Below are 18,741 nucleotides of genomic sequence, written 5' to 3'. Positions count from 1 at the left end.
AGGTAAATGGTGGGACCTGGAAAGGATCATCCTGAGTGAGTTGTCCCAGAAGAAAAAAGACACGCATGGTATATACTCACTCATATAAACATACAACATAGAATAAACCCACTAAAATCTGTACATCTAAACAAACTAAGCAAAAGAGAGGACCCTAACTAAAATGTTCAATCCCCATCCTGAAAGGCAAAGAGGATGGACATCAGAAGAAAAAGAAAATAGGAAACAACCTCGGAACCTGCTACAGAGGGCCTCTGAAAGCCAGAAGAAAACAGGAAACAACCTTGGAACCTGCCACAGAGGGCCTCTGAAAGCTTCTGCAGTATAGACCGTCAAAGCAGATGCTGAGCCTGATGGCCAACTGATGGGCAGAGTGAATGGAATTTTATGTAAGAAGTGGGAAATAGTAAGAGCTGGAGGGGACAGGAACTCCACAAGCAGAGCAACAGAACAAGATAATTTGAACACAGGGAACTTCCCAGAGACTCATACTCCAACCAAGGACTATTCGTGGAGATAACCTAGAACTCCTGCACAGATGTAGCCCATGGCAGTTCAGTGTCCAAGTGGGTTACATAGTAATGGGAAGAGGGACTGCCTCTGACATAATCTGATTGGCCTGCTCTTGATCACCACCCCCTGAGGGGGGAGCAGCCTTACCAGGCCATGGTAGAGGACAGTGCAGCCACTTTTGATGAGAACTGATAGACTAAGATCAGAAAGGAGAGGAGAACCTCCCCTATCAGTGGACTTGGGGAGTGGCATGCATGCAGAAAGGGGAGGGAGGGTGGGATTGGGAGGGGAGGAGGGAGGGGCTTATGGGGGGATACAAAATGAATAAAGTGTAGTTAATAAAAAATTAAAAAAAAAGAATATCGAGTCAGCTGGGCATGGTGGCACACGCCTTTAATCCTAGCACTCAGGGAAGCAGAAGTAGGTGGATCACTGTGAGTTTGAGGCCAGCCTGGTCTACAAAGTGAGTCCAGGATAGCCAAGGCTTGTCTTGAAAAACCACACACACATACAAAATGTTGCATCAGCACAGTACAATAGAAGTTTTGATTTTACTCTTTCAAACTGAAAGTTTATAGTCCCTCATGAAATCTCCCCAAACCTTCCCAGCTGCGACTCTCTCGACTCCGGCAATCATCATTCTACTTTCTGTTCCTATAAGTTTGACGTTTTTAGATTCCACACATAAGGGTGAACGTGCATTATCTGCCTTTCCGCGAGCAGTGTATTTCTCTTCGATTAGTTCCACTCGGTTCATCTGCACAAACCCGCGGAGCTTCCTGTGGCTGAATCTACTAGGCTGTGAGTACACTATGGACTATTTGCATATCTGCCACAATTTCCCAATCCACTCATCTATTGGTGACACTGAGTGTGATTCCCCGTTTCAGCTATTAACACCGCTTCAGCTAACATGAGAACTAACAGCATATCTCTTTGACATACTGATCTCGTGTCCTTTGGAGATTTATGGGACCTCTGGTAGCTCTTTTACTTTTTCTAAGCAAGATAGACATCTTTTGAGCGTCTTCTTGTAGAGGAACTCATAGCTGACTCCTGATAGTTCGGGAAGGCGCTCTTTTCTCCTCTGCCCCACACTCATTTTGTTCAGGCCACCAGAGACTTTGCCTGGCATTGCCGTTTGCACATGTAATAGTGACCGTTTTGTTAGCTGACACTTTCGGATGCCGCCTTGCCAAGAAGTTCCCAGTGGCAAGTCAGCGCGCTCTTGATTCTCCTTCATGCAACGCTTTCAGTAAACCCTGGGCTGCGGGTTAGAAGGAATGTTCACTGAAGCTGTAGGAGGCAGAGAGTCAATACACACCAAATACAAACTCAGAACGGTTCACCGTGAAATACCAATGTTGGGACTAAAACACCACGGTCCAGCTTGGCGAAGAGGAATTGCACACACCTTATTTAAGTTGAAAGCTCTAAACATAAACTTGGACTAGGACTGTGGCAGTGGCATGTGTAAAGACCAGAGTGTGGTAATGTGCTCTAGTTGAGGGTCTTAGTCCACGTGTTCGGTTTGTGCGATTTGGGATTTCAGAGTCTATATTTTGGAACGAGACCTAAGTCTAAGTATGAAGTTCATTTATGCTTTACATACAGCATGTACGAGTAACCTGTAGGTGATCTTACACAATCCTTTTAGTGACTCTGTGCCTCATCACATGCGTTTACGTGTAAAATTTTCCACCTCTGGTACCATGTTGGTGCGCAAAGATTTTAGATTTTAGATTTTCAGAATAAACATGCTCAATCTGTGTTAGTACAAACATCTTTTTTTATTTTTATTTTTAATTTTAATTTTTAAATTATTATTATTTATTACAATTTATTCACTTTGTATCCCAGCTGTAGTCCCTTCCTTCATTCCCTCCCAATCATATCCTCCCTCTCTCATCTCCTCCCATGCCCCTCTCCAAGTCCACTGATGGGGAGGTCCTCTTCCCCTTCCATCTGACCCTAGCTTATCAGGTCTCATCAGGAGTGGCTGCATTGTCTTCCTCTGTGGCCTGGTAAGGCTGCTCTTCTCTCAGGGGGAGGTGATCAGAGAGTATATAACAGAGTTTCATGTCAGAGATAATCCTTGCTCCCCTTACTAGGGAACCCACTTGGAGACTGAGTTTATGGGCTACATCTAAGCAGGACCATGCATGGAAAGGACCTAAAACCCCTGCTCAGGTGTAGTATAAACATCTTTTGCTGCACGATGATTTACTTTAGACTGCATTATGAAAAGTGTGGTGTACAGAATCGGCTAGATGGCTGCTGAAGGCGCTGCCTGCCATGCCTGATGATCTGAGTTCAAGTCACACTCTAGATGGAGAGAAGCAAGTTCATAAAGCTATTCCCAGTCCCCACCTTCTGCACACACTTCATAACACACAGACACACAGACTCACACACACTCAACACATTCCACACTTTCTCACATACACATACGCACATACACATTCACACAGACTCACACACTCACACTGTCTCACACACATAAACACTCTCAAACATGCTCACACATACTTTCACACACTCACATACACACTCTCACACACATCCTCACACACACACACACACACACTTACACAATACAATAATGTAATAAAAATTGAGGAAAAAGAAAAATATGATGTACGGCTTATAAGGCAGACAACAGGCTCTTTATATTCGAAGCTGGTGATTTATTCAACTCTGGACACCTCACTTTAATCCGGACACTGATAAATTAAAGTCTCAGGATGTGAGATAAAAAGAAACCAGTTTCCCGGGGAAGAGCTGGAGCAGAAGCTCAGCCTGGAGGAGAGGCAACTGACCCAGTTACATGACTGCCTTCTCAAATATTTGACTCTGTCACATGGCAGGGTCAGGCCATGTAGCTTTTCCTACACCCCCAACCCCCGTTCAGCTTTCGGAGCAAAGGGTAACACAGGCTGCTTTTGTGTCCAGTAGTTACATTTTCCAGAGAGCACAGCGGTTTGTTACACACCAGGGTGAGCTCTTCACTGGAAAGAATGTTGCCAAGGCTGTGACTGCTGGGTTAGGAGGGTAGCAGGTAGGTAGGGTGAAGTAAGTCATCTCTAACTGAACCACAGGATTTGCCAGCTTGCATACTTTAAAAAAAAAAAAGAGTAAACAGTGAAAGTGATTTGATTTAGGTAGCTTTGAAAAAAAAATAAACCAAGGCTGGATATTTTTAAGTTTATACATTTTAAACATTCATGACGGAGATCTTTCCTATCACAGGGCACTACAAGAACATTCCTTTGGAGAAGTATAAATCCGTTATTTATTGGTTGTCTGGATTTCTACAATTAAATAAAGCTATGGAAACTCAATCACTTTTAGAGGTTGCGTGTTGGAATAACCTAAACTGATGTGAGACTTTTTATCATTTGTTGTTCCACTTGCAGGTAATAGTTACCCAGCTGGGTGTGGTGGCACCGCCTTAATTCCCTCCGGGCACTCAGAAGCAGGGGCAGGCAGATCTCGGTGAGTGAGAGGCCAGCCCAGTCTCCAGAGTGAACTCCAGGCCAGCCAGGCAGGGCTACATCCTTAGGCCTTGTCTCAACAACTAAACAAAACAACATCCACGCACATGTGAGAGAAAAAGAAAAGAGTTTCCTGTGGAAGAGCTGGAGCAGAATCTCAGACTAGAGGAGAGGCAAGTGACCGGGCCCTCCAGACATGGTTCCCTGTTCAGGGAACAGGTAACCCTGACCTGTGCTTCAGTGACTCCTGACCCTGCTGGAAGATAGAGAGATGTGATAATTACCAATAATAGTTTTCAGATATCTAAGACACCTCAAGGGTATCTCCAAAAATCTACCCCAAGGGTTGTGTCCTAATACAGTATTAGTAGCCATATAAGTCGATACTTCCTGTTCTTGTGGAGTGACTTGAACTCATTGGCCTGAAATCTAGATAATAAACCATACAGTATTACCCCCTCATGCTAGAACAATGCTCAAACACAATATAGAGGCTGTAAAGCTGGCCACAGAAAGAAATTACTCTCTCAGCTGAATCTACACCCTATAATGAAGGAGTGAGTGGTTCTGCCATTTCTATATTTATTTTATAAAGAGGTTGGGCAAAATGGTTGGTGTTGAGGGTCTCCTCCCAAGGAATAAGTGACATTATTTAAAGCTGGCTCCGCATGACAGCGGTACGCTTTGCTGGCCGAACAGGAGAATTTAGTATCACACTTAATTAATGGTTTTCATTTTACATATCCTTCCTAAAACTATTATTCATTCTGTGGACATTTATGGAATACCTGTTCCTGCTGGTCCTCAGCTAGGCAGGGGTGTCACAGAGATGAATGAGGCTAAGACGGTACTTAGTGTAATCACACATTCATCCGGGCTTCAGGAGAACATGTGAGGTGGGCAGGAAAAAATGGCACTGCTACCGCTTAATTTATTCCAATTTAAAATACTTATTTATTAATATTGTGTGTTTGAGTGTGTGTTCGTGTGTGCGTGCGTGTGCACACGTGTGTCTGCATGCGTTTATGTGCCGGTGATTACTGAGATCAGGACAGGGCATCAGATCCTCTAGAACTGGAGTTACTGGGATGAGCTACCCAATCTGGGTTCTGTGAGTTTGGCTCTTATGGACTATGGCTTTAGCTTCAAGGGTAAGAACAATTTGCCCTGGGTCCTGAAGATGTTCTTACATGTTTTTGTTTTTTTCTGTAGTTTTGTGTTTAACATGGAATTTGTGATCCACTTTAAGCCAATTTTTGTATAAGGGAGATTTACAATACTTACTGGTATTTTATTTTGCATATACGTGAGTGTTGAATTGCCTCTGTCCTGCAGAAGTCGCTAAGTGCTCAAGCTGCGGAGCCAGCTCTCCAGTCCTTACTGTTCCCATATTAAAGATGGAAAAGTGAAGCTTGGAATTTATGTGACTTACTAAGGATCATACACCTAAAAAGCGTCACAATGAGACTTGGATCTGAGGCTTTAATTCGGATTCTAGTTACGTTTTTACTGTATTAACATTTACATTACTGAGAACTGCTGTTTGACGTAAAAAGACTCATTTTCTCATCAATCCCTGATCATAGACATTTTTTTTTAAGTGACTCCTCAGAATAATTTGTGCCTATGTTTTGTGTTTGGAGATTAAAAAAAAAAACACTAATTCTAATATTTTTAATCAAAGTAGAATTACATTACTTCCTTTTCTCTTTTCTCCCCCTACCCCTCCCATCTGCCTTCTCTCAACCCCCTCTGAACCCCCACCCAAGTTGATAGTCTTTTTTTTCTTTGACTTTGTTACCTGTACATACATATATGTGTGAATGTACAAGTGCATATAAGTACAGTGGCATGAGTCTGTTTTTGTTGGTGGTGTGTACATTGTTTCAAGGCTGACCACTCTGCACTGGACAGGCAATAATGGGGCTCATCCCTGGGAGAGGAAATTCTCCTTCTCCCAGCAGTCATTACTTGCCTAAAGTGCTTTGTCTAGGGCTGGGACCCAGGAACACTTTTCTTCCATGTTTACATGTCCACGGATACTGCCATTGTTCTGGTCTTAATTTTGTAGCCATTTCTAGCCAAGTCTGTTTCACACCAGACTTCCTGGCATTTGGCTTTTAACCAGCTTTCTGTCCCATCTTCCTCCATGTTCCCTGAACCATAGAAGCAGGCTCTGTGAAGTAGACGCAGCTGTTGGGGCCGGCCTCCCTGTGGTCCATTGATTTCAGTGGTCCATTGTAACCAGAGTGGTTTTCTGTGATGGTCTCCATTTGCTGTAAAGAGAGGCTACGTCAATGAGGGGTGATAGCTACACTTATGTGTGGGTCTAAGCATAAGATTTAGAATGTAGTAAGGAATTATGCTGGTCTAGCAAAGCAGCAGTAGCAGATCCTTTTCTAAGAATATAGATTCACATATGTGTACAAGAAGTAATACAGATATATTCCCTGTGCCCTTGACACAATTTCCACCAATGAAAATGCTACAAAATTAAGCACACGATCTGGATATTCACAGTCAAGACACAAAGTATTTCACCTTGAGGGTTTCTTGTGTTACTCTTTTATAGACAAACTCAGCTCTCCCACATCTCAATTATTTTTAGTTTGCTGCAGTTTAATGGTTTCAAGACTATTATGTAGGCAGAGTCATACAGTGCATGACCTTTTGAGATAGACTTTCACCCCACTTAATTCTTCGCAGATCCGCCCAGGTTATGAGGTGTGTGAATGGTATGCTCTCTCTTATGCTGAGTACTAGCTCACGGTAAGATGTACCATGGATGTTAACCTTTGAGTCTCTAAATCTTGTTTCCAGGGTGAGGCTATTATGCATATAGGTGCTATGAATACACATGTTTTTGTGCGATTGAGCATAGGTCTGTTTTTCTGGAATAAATGCTCTGCAGTTGCTGTGCTAAAACAACAGAAACCAGGAAACTTATACAAGAAAGAGTTTATTTGTGTTTATGGTTCCAGGGAGGTAGGAGTCCATCATGGCAGAGAAGCATGGCAGTGAGGAGCAGGAGCAGGAGAGCTCATATCTTCAAATGCAAGCACTCTGCAGAGAGAGAGAGAGAGACAGAGACACAGAGAGAGAAAGAGGATAGCATATGGGGTGAGACCATAAACACTCGAAGCCTCTCCCTGCCCCCCTAGTGATATACTTCATCCAGCAAGACCACACTTCCTAAACTTCTCCAAACAGCATCACCTACTGTGAGTGAATGTTCAAACCTTTGAGCCTATGGAGGATATTCTTACTCAGACCTCTACAGCATAGTTAGTGGATTATCTTGCCAGGGAGGGCCTGTCTCCTCTTCCTCTTTATTATCATTATCATTATTATTATTATTATTATTATTATTATTATTATTATTATTATTAAGCTGAGAGTGACCTTGAATTTCTGGTCTTCTTGCTTCTACCTCCTAAATGCTAGGATTACAAGCATAAACTACAAGGTTCAGTTTCTGCAGTGCAGCGGAGACAGAACCTAGCTTGCCAGGCAAGCGCTCTGCCTACTTATTGTAGAAAGAAACTTCTACTCAGAGTGACTACTGCTTTGGTTTTCCACCAGCAACGTGAGAGTAATTCAGTTTCACCATTTCATGGCCAGCGTGGATGTTGTTGGACACTATTTTAGCTGGAGACCTGACAAGTTTCTCAGTGTGCAATAATTTCACATAAGAGGGCCCCCCTAATGATGCAACACATGTTTTCATGAGCTTATTTGTGATCTACATGTATGTGCCATATATATGTGTCTGCTCACATATCCTGCCCATTTTTAAAATGGGCTTTTTGAGCATGTTTAGCAGTTTTTTTATTATTGAATTTTGAGAGCCCCCTTTGCTTCAGATAAAAGCCCTTTGTCATATGTTATTTATAAGTACTTTTTACCCACTTTTAGTGTTTCTGTTACCAGCTAAGTATGAATTTTCACAAAGCAATTATTAATTTTTTATCAAGTTTAATTTATTATTTTTGCTTTTATGGACTATGGCTTTGGCTTCAGGGGTAAAAACAATTTGCCCTGGATCTTGAAGATATTCTCACGTTTTTATTTTTATTTTTTTCCTATAGTTTTGTGTTAAGCATCAAATTTGTAATCCATTTTAAGCCAATTTTTGTATAAGGGAGATTTATAATACTTTTTAGTATTTTATTTTGCATATAAGTGAGTGTTTAATTGCCTTAGCTCCATACATCAGAAAGCCTACCTTTTCTTCACTGAATCGTCTTTGTGCCATTTTGAAAAATTGGTTTGACATAAACACGTGGGCTCTCTATTGATGAATTCTCTGTTCTCCATTAGTCTGTGTTTCTTTCCACTATTATCACATACTATTGATCACTCTAGCTATGTAAGTCTTGAAATTAGGTAGGCTAGTTATTACAACCTTCTTATTTTCTTTAACATTCTGTTTTAGCCATTTCATTTCCTTTAGCCTATTTAAATTTTAGGACAATGATGTCTATAGCTATGAAAATCTTTCAGGGATTTTGATGTGTTAAGCTTCTATCATTTTGGAGGCATGTGGAATCTTTACTATGTCCACTATTCCATGATTATTCCATGTTCACTTATATCTAGTTTAATTTCTTTTACTGTCACTTGGTTTTCAGCAAGAAAATCCACATTTTTTTTCTAAAAACTTCACTTTTCTGGGTGGTAAGAGTTATAAATCACATCATATTTAACATTTTGATAGCCATGTAATGTCATTGTGTATAACACAATCAATATCTTGCCTTGCCTTTTGTAACTTATTAGTTCTGCTTTTTTATAGACTCATTTGAATTTTCTATATAGATATTCATGTCATCTACAAATAAGGACAGCTTTTATTTCATCCTTTCTGGTCTGCATAATTTGTTTTCTCTTTGTATTGTTTTCACTGCACCTTCTGTGTTTAATACAATGAGTGGTGACAGTGGACATGCTTGATTTTAGTCTTAGGAAACATATTTAGTTTTTTTTTTTATCAGTTACTGTAATTTAGTTGTAAGTTTTTTTTTTTAATCTGAAGAAGTTCCTTTACATTTCTATGTTTTAAGACTTTTAGGGTAGATGTTCAGTTTTATCAAATACATTTTATACGTTGACTGATATGATTGCATAATTTTCTTCTTTATTCTGTTAGTATAGTGGGTTACATTGATTGCTTTTCTAGTATTGAACTAGGTTGTGTTCCTGGAATAAAACTCATTGGCTATAATTTTTTTATATACTGATGGACTCTATTCACTAATATTATGTTAAATATTTTGGCATCTACATGTATGAGGAATAATGGCTCACAGATTTATTTTTTAAATGTTGTCTTTGTCTGGTTTTAATATCAGGATAATCTTCCCTTCATAAAGTAAACTGAGAAGACTTTCCTTATTCTTAAAGACAGTGACAAGATTGGTGTTAATCACCCACACTTACTAAGATGGTTGTGAGACACAGACAAATAAGAGCTAGGTTTTAGAGAGGATTTACAGGAAGAGGAGCAGTAAGGTGCCGTTGGCCAGAGTGTAAATACATATACATTTTAGAGAAACAACATGGGGAGTCTTTACAAATTTTAAAGCAGACTTGTGTTTATACGTCCAGTGGAAGGGTATGAGGTCAGTAGGTCAAAGGCATGACTAACTGCACGCTCATGCTCATAGCAGCACTAGCTAACCATAGGCAGCAAGAGCTAAGTTACAGCCTCAACCTAACTGTCCCACAGAAGAGAAATTGATTGAAAACATGACACATACTCGTACCTGTAGTGAAAGTGTTGGTGTCTTTAAAAACTCGGTTATGTTATATAAGTATGTTTTCATTTTGATCCCAAGTGTGGGATACGGGGCTGGTTTTAATTTGTCCACAGCTGTTAACTATGATTGCCTCGTGCGGGCTCCGAGAGGGGCATGATCTTTGCCAGCTGCGGGTAGTTTAATTCTGAAGACTCTGAGAGTGTCTGAATGCCAGAGACAGAGGAAAAGGGGTCTGAGGAGGAGGAAGGCTGCTGTCTGCTGGTTTTCTGGTTAGCTGAACTGCTGGGTATACTGACCACAAAGACTGGAATTGCCCCAAGAAGCTAAGTCTAAAGAGGTCTATGTCCCCTTTCTCTTCTGAAATTCTTTCTCTCCTATCTAGTGTTGGGGGGTGGTTGTAAGGGAGGTAGAGGTATAAAAAACCCAATAAAGTAGATAAAAGTACACCTCCATGTACCCATCATATATATGTAAATGAACACATGTATACATATACACAAACCTATATACACATACCCTCACAGTGGAATATAATTAAGCCTTAGAAGTTGAGGAAGTCTTGTCAACCACGGCAACAAAGATGAATCTGGAAAACAGCACGTTAAATAAACCAGGCACAGAGAGGCAAATGCAAATCATCACACTTATGTGTAAAATTCAAAACTGTCAAAATCCTCAAAACTCAAAGAATCAGAGAGTAGGCTGGTGTCCTAGTTCTCTTTCCATGACTGTGACAAAGACTGTGATCCAAAGCAGCCTGGGGACGAAGGAGTTCATTTGTCCTGCTTTTCCTGATCCCAGCCAATTGTTGAGGCAAGTCGGGTAGGAACTCAAGAACATGGAGTCAGGAGTTGAAGCAGAGATCAGGGGGAATGCTGTTGCTGCTGACAGGCCTGCTCTCCCTGACTGACTTACTCAGACTTAAGATTTTGTACAACCCAGGACCACCTTGCCCAGGGGTGGCGCTGCTCACAGCAAGTGGGGCCTTCCCACACCAATCACTAAGCAGGAAAATCCTATGGGAGTGTTTTCTCAACTGATGTTCTGTTCCCTCTTTTCAGGTGAAATAACTCGTGACAAATTAACGAAGAACATTTTTTTTTGGCCAATCTGGGTCAAGTTGACAAAATGTAAGCAGCTGCTACCAAGAGATTGGGAAAGGGAGGTTTGGGGAGACATTTGTCAAAATGATGTGAAGTTTCAGTGCAATTTGAAGGCAAATGGGATGGACATTGGAGGAGGGAGAAAACAGGGAACAGACAGGAGCCTACCACAGAGGGCCTCTGAAAGGCTCTACCCTGCAGGGTATCGAGGCAGATGCTGAGACTCATAGCCAACCTTTGGGCAGAGTGCAGGGAATCGTATGAAAGAAGTGGGAGATAGTAAGACCTGGAGAGGACAGGAACTCCATGAGGAGAAAAACAGATCCAAAAAGTCTGGGCATGGGTTTTTTTCAGAGACTGATACTCCTGCCAAGGACCACTCATGGAGATGGCCTGGAACCCCTGCACAGAGGTAGCCCATGGCAGTTCAGTGTCCAAGTGGGTTCATAGTAATGGGAACAGGGACTGTCTCTGACAGGAACTGATTGACCTGCTCTTTGATCACCTCCCCCTTAGTGGGGAGCAGCCTTACCAGGCCACAGAAGATGACAATGCAGCCATCCTGATGAGACCTGATGAACTAGGATCAGAAGGAAGGAAAGGAAGACCTCTCCTATCAGTGGTCGTGGGTGGGTGGGGGAGAGGGTCGGATTGGGAGGGGAGGAGGGAGGGAGATACAGGGGGGATACTAAATGAATAAACTGTAATTAATAAAAATAAAAATAAAAAAACAAATTTCCCTTATAACAGGAGCACTATTTAGTTCATCTCATTGTTACATGTGTATGATTTTTGAGGCATAGGCACATTTTATATAAGTTGTTAAGTTTATGTGTGTAGAGCTGTTCATAATATTTCCTTATTATCCTTTTGGTATCTACAGCCTTAAAGGATAGCCTCCATCTTATTCCTGAGATCACAAATTTGTGTCTTTTTCCTTTTAGTTGGTTTGAGATTGCCAGTTCTATTCATTTATTTTAAAATAACCGGTATTTCCATTGCTTTCTGCCCACTCCACCTTTTTTTCCTTTTGGCTTATTTGCTCTTCTCTTTCCAGATTTTCTATATAGTTTATTACATTTTTGATTTTCTTATGTATGTGCCAAGTGCCATACATTTCCTTGTCGGAACTGCCTCATGTATCCTATCTTTTTTGTTTGTGTGTCTTTTTTTTCCCTCTGTTTTCATTTCACTGTGTGTGTGTTTAAAGCTTTCTAAGATTTTCTGACGGAATATTTCGAAGTGTGAGATTTAGTGTGCAAGTGTTTAAAGATTTTCCTTTATCTGTTACTGATTGCTACCCTGGTTCCTCACTAACAGAGAGAACTCACTTTGATTCAGTTGTTTTAAATTTGTTGAAGTTTTTTTTTTTTTTTCATGGCCCAGGCTATATTAATGTGTTCCACGTGGTTCATCTAAGGGTGCTTAAAAAGAGTGTATATAACCCACGTGGAAGGTTGTTGGGGAATGTGCCTATAAATGTTAGGTAGACCTTGTTGGTTGTTGAAACCATTGGCTATGCCTCTCTTCCTGTTGATTTTGCTTAGTTATTATTCACTTATGGGGGGTAATGTTGGAGTAACCACGCATTACTGTGAACATAGCCATGCCAAGGACCAGTACCTCAGACTCATGGGAGTGGCAAAGATTTCTCTGGGTGAGATTCAAAGGGATGGCAATGACTTCTGTTGGTTCGAGTGTAAATGTTGATGATGTGTACAACGATGAGTGTTGAGAAATGATTGATCAGTGTGTGCAAAACCTAGCAACTGCAGCTTCCTTTTCCTGGCTAGCCAGAGCCTGAGGCTATCACCCTATAGATGCCTCCTGTAAGGACCAGCTAACTCTTTCTTTTCCCGTTCTGTACATAATAAATAGGCTACATATTTAAACATACAAATGTATATAAACATGTAAATAAACAGGTTCCAGGATGTTGCATAGTCTGTGTTACTTCAACTGAGAGCACATCCAATCCCAGCTTTTCTCTAAGTGTGTCTGTATGTCTGTCCTTTCTTCATTCCCTTGCTTCCCCAGTCACATTTCCAAAACCATGCCATGCTGGATGTGAAACTCCTTACTGAAGCATATTTTGTCCAGATAACCTATTCATCCTGGATAGACAGATCTTGTTTGTTGTCACTTAAATAATATTGGACTATACGTTTTTGTTTGTTTGCTTCTGGCCACTATGGTTTCTGATAAAAGAAATCCATTATTATTTAGTAATTTCTCTTCCTATAGGCAAGCCATTATTTCTTTCAAATATGAAGGCATAATAAGAAAGTTTTACATAAGATAGAAGATCTTTTGTTACTAGTATGCTTTGCCGGTGCTTCAGGAAGAAGAAAACCAATCTCATGGAAATACAAGCAGAAACAAAGGGCACTGGGAAGAACATGCAGAGAAAGAGAATGAACATTGACGGCATAAAACGGCAATGTACTGCAATAGGCACACATAGCATTAAAGTTCCTGGTAAAACAAAAGGTGGTGCGGGCCACATTAGTGTGTTTAATGTTTGTAGCATTTCTTGGGAAAGCATAAAACATGAATTTATTTCAGGTTGTGTATCAGATCAGTGAAATTCATTTCAAGGAATTGTCTTCTGCATTGTAAGGACTATAAAGTCTTTTGCTCCAGGGCAAAGCAGTAGGCTGGAGACTCCCAGGCTGGATCTGGTGTTATTTTGACTCAGAATTTTGTCTTGAGAGAAACTTCATTTCTCCATTTTAGGCTCTTCAGATAAGGCTCTCACAGACATACCCCGGAGTGTGCTCTGCTAATTCTTAGGCACCTCTTAGCCCAACCAAGTTTATAGCCAAGATTAACAATCATAATGACAAAAGAAACAGTGTGATAGAAACACTAAACTGCAGGTAGATACACATCTAATCACATAGCCCAAAATGTAAAAGCAAATGCTTCAGTTGGGAATGGCTCAGTGGTTAAGAGCGCTTGCTACACAGAATGAGGGTCTGAGTTATAATAAAAAGCCACCCTATCTGCATCTCCAGCTTCATGGATGGTGGAAACAAGAGGATCAGTGGGGCTTGATGGCCACCAGTCAAACTCCTGGTTCACTGAGAAACCCCGTCTCAAAGGGATAATGTGGAGTATGACAGAAGACAACCCCTCCTTTGGCTTTAACACTTGTGCACATATACACAAACATGCAACACACATACACACACAGACTGAGCCAAGTGTAATGGTGCATGTCTATAATCCTAACACTCAGGAAGTAGAGACAGAAGGGTCCAAAGCCACACAGTGAGTTTGAGGCAAGATTGGGCTATGTGACATTGTGGCTAAACACACACACACACACACACACACACACACACACACACACACCAGCCATCCAACCAACCCAAAGCACCACAACCATTACTAAAGGTCGATAAAAGTAAGGGAGCAAGAATAGATGCAAGCATAGTCATAGTGGAAAACTTTAACATAACTTTTGTTAATAACTGAATAGTGGTAAATGAAAAAAGTAATACAATAAATTACAAAAATACAATATAGGAAAATCTAGACAAACTTTATTTATGGTAGAACCTCGTAGGCAGCAATAATGAGAGTGAACCTTATTTTCAAGTGCAGACAGAAAATTTGCCAAAATTGTATGCTAAGATAAAAATCACATCTCAACTGATTTCAAAATTTTAATCTCCTACAACTACAGGGAATTTAAGATGAAAGCAACTGTAAAACACTAGAAAATTCTTCAACGTTTTGGAGTTGAAGACCATGCTATTAAATAACTGTTCTGTCAATGAAGAAATCACAAACTATTTTGAATGCTAATGTAAACGTTGTTTCTCAAAAGCTTAGGGGAATAGGGATAAACCCTGGTTAGAAATAAATTTATAGCATTAAATGCAAGCCTTAGACAAGAGTGAAAATGAGCTATATGTATCTATATATATTCATATCGATATATCTATATGTCCATTTCAGGATTGCAGAACTAATGGGAAATTAAGCCCAAATTAGGAGTGAAATCATAAATATAAAAGAGATCAATGAAGAAGGATTCAGATCCGGCTTTGTAGGACATTCACTCTCTTTAGATACGTTTATTCCTGAGAAGGCTTATGTTCATTCTCAGAGAGAAGTTATAAAGTTAGAATGCAATAGCTTGATCTAAGAGAGAAGCCCTGGCCTAGACATCAGCATGTTTGGGTCCTAGGCAGAACCACGTGCCTTTTCCTTGCAGCTTCTCATCAAATAAGACTGAGGCATCCTACCTACTCAGGAGGGTTTTAGATCCTGGAATGACTCAGAAAACCATGTGAAGACTTAAACCTAGGACCCTGGCTTGGCCCCACTTTTGTCACTGACATGATGCTAGCAGCTGCATTTTTAGTCTACAAACCAAGATTTTATTCCTTCCAGCTCTCCGTTAAGAGATGATATATAATTATCCATCTTTCACAAATGAGATGTATAAGATCCAATTTCACGTCATGAGGCATAGAGCTTGTTGCTCAGAAGGGAACTGGAAATGAGTCAGCTTTCGTGGTGGCTTGCTCTCTCCCTCCCCTTCTCTTTTACTCATCAATTTGACCAGCACATAAAATAGTATAAAGTATTCTTCTGATCACTGGGACACAAAGATGAGCGAGACAGGACAGATTTGACTGTGAGTGTTCCACGTTAACAGCTTTGCCATAAGGAGGACAATCCACCAATGCAGATTATTGTGGCCAAACGTGATCGGACAGGCAATTACAATTTATAGAGCAGAAGACTTCAGCAAAGGCTCTCTGCTTCGGCTGAAACGATGTTTTGTTTATATAGAGAGATGAGAGGCTGCAGATCTGGCTCCGGTGTGAATAGCGGCCTATAGAACAGTGGTTCTCAACCTGTGGGTCATGACCCCTTTAGGGTCACCTATCAGATAGCCTGAATATAAGATATTTATATTACAGTTCATAACTGTAGCAAAAAATCACAGTTAAGAAGTGACAACAAAAATAATGTTACGGTTGGGAACCTGATACAGCACGAGGAGCTGTGTTAAAGGGTCTCAGAATTAAGAAAGTTGGGAACCACCGCTATAGGCTGTTGCTTTGATTATTTCTGCTTGCTGCAGGCTCCACAGAATGAATACATTCTCTGGTTACTCTGTAGTCTCAGTGTACTATAACATGTTAGAGATCATCATAGTTGTCTCTGTCACTCACTGAGGTACACGTGTGATATTTTCACTCCTGGTTTGTCTATGAAGAATTTGAAGCCTGGAGAAAGGCCTGTTAGTTTCATGAACTCACTCAGTTGTTGATAAAGCAAGGTCCAAAACCTGTTACAGCTATTGGTTCTGTCTCAGAGTTGTCTGCCTTCTCATACCTTCAACTGTCCTTACAATTGTGGTAAAAAAAAAAAAAAAAAAACCAAAACAAATAAAAAAATAAAAAAACTAACATATTAATGATGTTTTTTTCAGTTGGTATATTTGGGTAGTGGCTTTATTCCTAGGCAGTCAAATGTTGGCTAGAATAATGCGATGATTGAACCTTTTCTGTGGGCTGTGTTTTCTGAATGATTACCCATTTGTCTCATTTATCTTTAAGTAAGCTTGTGAAATAGGTAGTTCTACCACCCCTCCCATTTCATAGAAGGAAAAACAGTGTTAGATCTAGTGTTTTGATCATATTGCTAGTAAGTTGTGAAGCTGGAATTTGAGTGTAGGTATGCTTGACCATGTCTTCAACTATCACTCGATGTGGTTGGCATATTACAAGTCTAGTTATTTAGAAGCATCAGGGTTCACGGTGATATCCCAGAGGAGGTTGTGGGGAAAGAAGATGGGAACAGTACCTTGGACAGCAGCATGGTGGGCCTGCAAAGGCACAAGTAATCAACCAAGAAGAGTTCAGCATATGGTTTCAACCACACTGTTTTAGCATGGAGAAGTTATTAAAGGGGTAGAACTCGGCAGAAATGTTTTCAGGTGCTGCATAAAATTTAGATGACACATGACTGCTGCAATTTAAGGGGATCTGTGCTCACTTTCTGAGCACATCTGATGAGTCTTCCAGTATAGTGTCAATGTGGACAACTGATGGAAGGAAACAGTATTTTGTAATAGGAATGACTGAATTATATTTGGCAATATATCTTCTCTATAAAATGAGATCTGCCACTCAAAGACCAAAAACTAATTAGTGCATTAGAGAATTATTACAACCTTATGATCTATAGCTGCTCATGCCTTGCATAGCCTTCAGGGAGGCATAAAGACTGATCGCATTTTCTGGCCACTGTAAAAGTTGTTTTCACTTGGAGGGGCGGTGTATTTCCAAGTTTCCTAAATGAATTGGGTTCTAGAAATCAATGTGTGTGGGAAGAAGTAAGGCTTGACATAACCCTGGGAAAGAAAACCATTTGGCTGGTGCAGGGACAGGACACTGGCCCAGAAATGGGAGAAGATGTGAACGAGGAGACAAGTTAACTCTTTTCAACTAAAAGGTGCGCATGATTTAAGTCCTCCTAAAGATGAGATTCAGTGGGATAGATTACAGGGATGGAGTTTGCAAAGCATTCTCATGTTGAGACATACTGGCATTTCTGAGTAGTTTTTGTATTTCCATCAATTAATATCCTTACAGTACATGTGCCAACATTGAAGTGGATCAGCGGCATAGAAGCCCTGATTCATGGGATCATTGTAAGGAGGAAGACACATTTTTTTTCTAACCATGCAGTTATTTGGCTACATTCAGGTTCCACTTAACAATATTGCCCAGATTTAAGATAATCCTTAAAGGATTTCTGTTCCATTAAAAAGTTTTAGTGTAGGATAGACACAGTCCCAATTCCTTTTTTTAAAATAAGGTACAAATGGAGCTGGGTCACAAACACCAGCAGCCCGAGGCACCAGGGAGTTAGATGTAGGTTTTGGCTGGGACACACTCAGACAGAGGGATGGATTTCAGATCTCTGGATGGTACTTCTGCTGACTTTGGGGAAGGCAGCTGTCTCTTTCCTCTTTCAGTCTGATGCAAAACAAAAGCTCAGTCTCACTTCAAGCAGTATTAGAGAAGCAGCTGAATGTTGTGGCAGTCATAGGGTGGGAGGGCATGGTATTCGTCAGTGGACCCCTGCCTTGCAAATCAGGAAACCCACTACAGCATTTGCCCATTGGAAAATACGGCACGGGTTGCTTCGAAGTTAAGTGAAACAGGAGAGAAAGGTTCTGTTCTTATTAAGGAGACAAGGTTAAAGCTCTGGAAAATGTGAAGGGTCACATACAAGACGTGCTATGTTGTAATCATACCGTTGCCTTTTTGCTACTTGTTAGAGTTCTCAGGGTATGTTTTCGAGTGTCTTGACACCTGGTGTAGGCAGGTGTCATAGTGCGCATTATACACAGAAGCCATGCTACACGACCTCATTTAATTGTTCTCAGAACCCCAGGAGATAAGTCTCGCAGAGGGAGTTCTCAGGGTGATCAGAAAACACTTTTTAAATGGATTAGGAAACAGAAAAAGAATAAAACAAACAAACAATAGGTTAGGAAACAGTCTGGTGGAAGTTGATTGAGCGATCGAGAGAGTAAATGAATTCCCTACTCATTTGAGATCACTCAGTGATCACTCCTCCGTGAGTGATCTCCTCTTCTTCAACATTTCTTATGGGTCAGTCTCTGGTGACGAAACCAAGACGTTAGCTTTCTGCTGTTGAAGTGTCTTTCACTTCCTCTTTATGAACCACTTGTGTTAGAAGAAGCAGGTTATATGTGAAGTTTTATTGGATAACTTGTAATATAACCTCATCAGTTCAGAACAAGGCGTGTAGGGTTGCTCATCTAGATTTCTCGATTTGATGAAATGGAGATGGAACCAAGAAAAAAAAAGCTTT

The 18,741-nt window shown here is 40.7% G+C and overlaps 1 long non-coding RNA gene across 3 annotated transcripts; it reads left to right on the top strand.

The window, feature by feature from the left end:
• The first annotated feature begins 860 nt into the window (after positions 1–860).
• On the top strand, positions 861–11,477 carry LOC129688215 (uncharacterized). 3 transcript variants are annotated; one of them, XR_008721875.1, is made up of 5 exons: positions 861–1,314; positions 3,930–4,008; positions 10,828–10,896; positions 11,224–11,281; positions 11,386–11,477. It is a non-coding gene; the product is annotated as an uncharacterized LOC129688215 (long non-coding RNA). The 3 variants fall into 3 exon arrangements; XR_008721873.1 differs by having other exon boundaries at positions 11,224–11,477; XR_008721874.1 differs by lacking the exon at positions 861–1,314 and adding an exon at positions 3,281–3,571 and having other exon boundaries at positions 11,224–11,477.
• The last annotated feature ends 7,264 nt before the right edge of the window (positions 11,478–18,741 follow it).

This window comes from Psammomys obesus, unplaced genomic scaffold (genome assembly GCF_907164565.1).
Source record: "Psammomys obesus unplaced genomic scaffold, mPsaObe1.curated_primary_1811, whole genome shotgun sequence".
Lineage (NCBI taxonomy): Eukaryota > Metazoa > Chordata > Mammalia > Rodentia > Muridae > Psammomys > Psammomys obesus.
This window is presented reverse-complemented; position numbering and strand designations above follow the sequence as displayed.